A 6,386-nucleotide genomic window follows, 5' to 3' on the forward strand; every position below is an offset into this window, starting at 1 on the left:
TTGGTTTCATTGTCTATGTTTGTTTGTCATCCCCAAAAAGGGGGAGATTGTTGGGAAACATGTCCATACTCCTTGCCATGTTTTGGTGTTAACAAACAAACATACATCTTTAACTTGATTGATAAAGTGTGATTAGCTTGAAGAAACCCTTAGAAGATCGAAGGTCGAATCAAGACACGAAGCTAAGCTTAAAGACATGAAACAGCAAACAAGAAGGAAAGAAGATGAAGGGCCAAAGAATGGAAGATTCATGTGAAGAAGAAGATCACTAGGATATATTAAGTTATCTACAATGTAATTTGTAATTTTCACCTACTTATATGCACTCACCTCATGCATGTGCATTACATCATATTAGAATGACTATAGAGCATGCCACTAAGTGGCGTGGAACACACAGTAACATGACTTAAGGGTATTTTAGGAAATCTTAAGATTAGTATTAGGAGATGAATCCTTCATAGAAGCTGTAGGAAATTGAGTTGTGATTCCAACGCAACTGATCTCAAGTCAATCCAATGTCGGACCAAAAAGTTATAGTCAAAACACTGGTGACTGGTCAGTATGACAGAGCATGTCATGTTGGCGGTTGACCGGCTGGAAGCCCCGGTCGATCGAAACCACCCGAGACCATAGGCGGTCGACCGTCTAGAAGCCCCAGTTGATCGGACCTGTCCGAGACCATAGGCGATCGACCGGCTAAAAGTCCCGGTTGACCCGTGCCTGCCTGGAAGTACTCCAGCGGCTATTTTTTGCCTACAACGGCTCTTAGCGGTCGACCAGCTACCGATGGCGGTCGACCGGTAGACCCAGAATGTGTCCGTTAGAGCTTGATTCCTTACCTAAAATGCTTCACTAAGTTCACCTATAAATACCCTAATCACTCTTAATTAATGATTCATTAAGAAAGAACTTTAAGAGCATTGTTGCAAGCATTAGAGAAGATTATTTTCTACTTGAGTTATTCTATTACACAAATCCCAAACAAGAGGCTCAAGTCTCAATCAAAGTCCTCTACTCTCTCCTGTGCAAGTCAAAGCCATAAGAGAGGACTTTACAAAAGGTGCATCACTCATCATTATTCATTTTTTATTTGCACCACACTTGAGGTATTCCTCTTATTCCACTATTTCTTATTTTCTGTTTTTATAGTTCTAGACTGTACTTAGGATTGTAAGGATACTCTTATCCTAAAAAGAGAAAGGTCTCTCTCTACCTCTTAAAGAGATTGTGAAGGCGTGTCTCTGCCTGGAAAGGAGATTTGTAAGGATACTCTTATCCGTAAAAAGATTGTAAAGGTTTCTTCCCTACCTACTGTACTGAAAGGGAAAACTAGTGGAATACCTTACAAGAGGATTCTTGTAGGGAGTGGACTAGACTCAAATTGAGTTGAACCACTATAAATCTTGTGTTGTGGGTGTTGTTATTTTATTTATTCAGCATTGCTTTTAACTTATAGTCACACTTGTGACCTATACATCGAAAAGAGTTAAATTCCACTAGTATAACCTATTCACCCCCCCTCTAGGTTATTTCAGCTAATTTTTTGAACATAGAAAAATTATAGATTGTTTACATTTTGCTCTCTATTGTACCTGTAATAAGTTGGGGTAGACCCAAAATTATTTGAGATAAAATGGTTGTTAATGGACCTATTTGTTCATTGATTATGTTTTATAGGTATTTTTTATGTTAAATTTACATGGAACAACATATTCCACAGTAATTGTCTATCATATTAAAGTTATGCACCATTAAAGTGGTTTTGTTTTGAATCCACAAAAGTGGTAAGAATCAATATCACTATAATAATTGTATAGCTCAAAGAATTATGATGGGACAATATCACCATTTGGTGATCATCATCTAAGTAAATTACAAAGTTTTGGGAGTACTTTAACTTAGAAGTTATTGTTCTCCCAAAGGTTACAGTACCTTCGAAGTAATAGTATTACCCATAGTAATTATAAAGATATAAGTGGACTAGTGCTTTTTAGACCAAAGGTTAACAGTTGACACTTATTATATTTAATGGTTAGGGATGTAAAATTAGTTTTGTTTTTACTTATGTGTGCCCAATAATATATATTGGCATGGATTGTAATGCTTGAATTGTGAATAAATGTTGAAATTTTTACTGAACCATTAAACATGATGTCTATCAGCTATACACTTCAAGAAATTCCGAAGCTCACTAGTGACAATTTCAAAAAATTATTAGAAGACTTAGAGGTTTACATGTGCCTTAAGGACTTAGATCTTTGCACTAAAATAACCAAACCAACTACCCAATATGCATTTAGCACCTTTGCCCACAAAACTGAACACAAGAAATGGGTAACTGTAAATAAGAAAACACTGGCAGTCATAAGGCAGTGAATGATAACATTGAAATGAAACGGCAGTTGAGTATCTTGAAGCCATTAAGGCTAATTTTGATTGTTCCAAGAAATCTCAGGTTGGTAATCTCATGAGTAGCCTTACTACAAGGATGTGAATTTAAAGTGAAAACATTTACTGAAACCGAATCAAGCAGTTTACACCAAAAACGCAAAACCGTTTAGTAAATGGTTTGGTTATGGTTTCAAGTTTCAGGCCGATTAGCTAAACGGGTTGAAATCGAACTGAGCTGTTTAACCCATTGGATTCAAATCAAATTGAAACCATGAAAACCGAACCATTTAAACCATCAAAACCAATCCGATTAAGCCGTTTAAAGATTAAATAAGGTGGTTGCAAAATATCATTAGTATTTCATTTTATTTATAGATTGAGTGATGCGAGCCTGAAGTAATTCTAGAGGTAGCTTGCTCATTGTTTGGAATGCCGATTAAATTAATCTAACGCACTAAGTAGAATGTATACTGATAAAAATGCAATTTTTGCTTATACCATGGCAAATTAAATATAAAATTTTCAATATTATTAACACATTATTTTGGGGGGGGGGGAGAAGAAAAAAATCCTTACTGTAAGCATTACTTATTGATTTGTTAGATGCGCTTGAGACTATTTTCAATCAAAATATTTTCTTTTTCTTAGTTGTTTAGTTGTTTTAACAAAATATAATGGTTTGCATTTCACATTCTCAAGATTGAATCGTTTATCACCAAAAGCAAATTTTGGTAGACATACGCATAAACTAGCAAATTGATTGCTAACCATTTAGAAACCGTATGGAATAAATCGAAATCGAAATCGAAATCATTTAAAATCGTGAAATCGAAACCGTTTAAAAACTGTAGAAACCGAAACCATTTACTAAATGGTTACGGTTTCAGAAATTGCAACCGTTTAGTAAATGGTGCGATTTTGGTTTCAACCAAAATATATGTGAACCGAATTGAACCTAACCATTTAAATAAAAACCGAACCGATTAACACCCTTACCTTACTACCTCTAGATTTGATTGGGTTGGTAGTGCTAGAGATCACATTTTGGGGCTAGTGTCACTGGAAAACAAAATCAGAGGGCTGTAAATCAAGTATGATGATGATTTCTTTGTAACCATTGCCCTGAATTCCCTATCAGAGACATACAAGCACCTCAGAACCACTTACAAAGCACTGAAAGATAATTGGGGTATAGATGAGCTGATTGATGTGGTCACTCAAGAAGAAGGTATTTAAAGAGGACCACAATTGAGTGTGTTAACCTCACTTAGAGCAAGGAGTCATCATCAGATAGTCCAGCTAAAAATAACAAAAGATTCTCCAAGAAGAATAAGAACTTTCAAGTGGAGAAAGAAAGCTATGGGACAGAAGGACTTGAGTGGAATTGAATGCTTCTGGTGCAAAGCAAAGGACACATGAAGAATGATTGCTTTAAGAGGAAGCATTATCTAGAGAAGAAGAATGACACATGTATGATCTTGTCTATGGTTTGTTTTGAATCTTGTCTCATTAATCCACCTATAGACTCTTGTAGGTTAGATTCAACTTCATCTATTTACGTCATTCATTTCTTATAGGGGTTCTTAAGTGGGAGGGTGCCAAGTAAGGATGAAGTGAGTATGTTTATGGGGAATGGAGCTCAAGTAGCAGTGGAAGCCACAGGAACTATTAGGGGGTGTTTGGTTCGGTAAATCTTTGGGATGACATTCTTTAGAATGATAATTCTTAATTTTTGGAGTTGTTTGGTTTCACTAGGATGACCCTCATAAGTGAGCACCCTACTTCCCATGAATGACCATATTACAAAGGATGTGTTTCAAATCTGAGTTTACCTCAACACTTAAACTCAGATTTGAGCAACCTTTTTACCACCTAGTATAAAAGGAGAAAGCGGAAAGAAGTTCTCTACGGAAGCCAATATCTCAACCCGCGAGAAACATGTATTAGCCTCAAGGTAGGGGTGTCAATTCCTAAACCGAACCGGTAAAATCAGCCAGACCAAACCGATAACAACACGGACTGAACCGAATCGAAGCCTTATTGGTTCGGTTCGATTTGGAGTATTGCAACCCCAAAACCAAATCGAACCGCACCGGAACCGGATGAACCCGAAACCATACCGAAACTGAAACCAAACCGGTAAGAAATCGAAACACTCCAAAATTCATTAAAAAAATCAAAATTTGTATAGTTTTGTATACATTTGTATGGAAAGTCGAATCCAAACTGGACCAAAAACCAAAACCAACCCGGTTACAAATCGATTTAAGAAACCGAAGACAAACCGAAACCAAACCGCACCGAAATTGAAACCAAACCAAAACCGGAATTTCCTTATTGGTTCGGTTTCGGTTTCAGCTTTCCCACACCAAAACTGACTCAACCCGGACTGAAACCGAGCCGGACCGACCGATTGACACCCCTACCTCAAGGCAACCAAACGATTTTTCAGAAAGAAACATAATTCAGAAGAATGTCTATCAAAAGATTGACATTCATATCCGATACATACACCATTTGATTTACCGAACCAAACACCCCCTTAAACTTTCTTTACGTTATGAACAATTTATAGATTTAATGGATGTAGTTTACATTTCATCTAAGAGGAGGAACCTTATTTCAGCTTCAAAACTTATTGTGGATGAATTGTGTGTTAATTTCAAGGGTAATTTAGAATGCCACCCCTAGAGAATGCCACTATTAGAGAGACACCCCCTGCATAATACCAATTTACATTCACACCCCCTGCCATCAGTCTCTGTTAAGGAATATACCTTAAATGCTGACATCAATTTCTATATTTTTTTTTCTAAATAACAAAATACCCTTCTAAGAAGTGAAGTACCTAATATACCCTTTCTTAACTCCCAAAACCCAAATCGATAGTGAGCACCTTCATCCCCAAATTGTTTTTTCCCCAAATCGTTTTTACTCCAACTGAATGAAGAAACAGTCAAAACTATGCACGGCTTCCCGTCCATGCACCCTCCATATCCAGCTGACAAGCTAGGCTTAACAGATAAGTGTTAGATTGAGAAGTGAAAACATCAGCCTACAGATTTTAACAGAATACCTCAAATATGGAAGGTGTCTTTCTATTGATTTACTTGCAGAAGATAATCAAATTCAATCCAAAGACATTTGCTAATCTAAATTCCATGATGACTATTACAAAAACCACCAACAACCTGGAAAACGAGACCCCCATATCACAGAATACACAGACATGCAGAGAGAAAGAGAGGAAATTAAAACCAAGTCCACCATTTCAACTCTAGCTTTCAGAGAACGTTGCATATTTGCATATGATATTACCAGTCTCTTGTAATAGAAGTTGTAACAAGAGACTGGAATTAGGAGAGACGAAAGCTTACCAGTAAATTATACAGCCATTGAGGTCAAATATATGACTGACCCAGAGAGGGAAAAACATGCATTGAGGTACTGCTTATTGGTTAAGTTAACGGTTGCAGGACCAGCGGGTCTGCGACTGGGAACATCAGGGCTGCTGCCCTTCCTTTGCAACGGAGACGAATGTCTGAAAGAAAATGACCTCTTCCTGAAGGAGGAGGTGGGTCCCTTCAACCCATCACCACCTTTCCTCCTCAAAGCGCTCATTCTCGATCTCTCCGGCGATACCAAATGTGAGCGATGATTTCGATGTACCGATTTGCCATTAGTGCCAGTACCACCACTGCTGAGTAACGGGCATAGCCAGCTTTGAGTTCTTGGATCTGTGGGTGTCCATTAGGTAAAGTCAACATTACCCAATAGAATTTCTTATCACTTCTAGCGAGAAATTACTGAGAAAAAGCTTTGATGGAAAATAGGATAGGTTATGTCTTAAAAAATAAGATAAGTTATGTGTTTTAGTCAAAAGGGCAAAATCAACATTTCAAAGCCTCACTTAACAAAGACTAATGACAGGGGGTGTGAGCATAATTTGGTTTTATACAAGTGGTGTCTCTCTAATAGTGCATCCTCTTCTG

Source organism: Macadamia integrifolia, chromosome 7 (genome assembly GCF_013358625.1).
Source record: "Macadamia integrifolia cultivar HAES 741 chromosome 7, SCU_Mint_v3, whole genome shotgun sequence".
Lineage (NCBI taxonomy): Eukaryota > Viridiplantae > Streptophyta > Magnoliopsida > Proteales > Proteaceae > Macadamia > Macadamia integrifolia.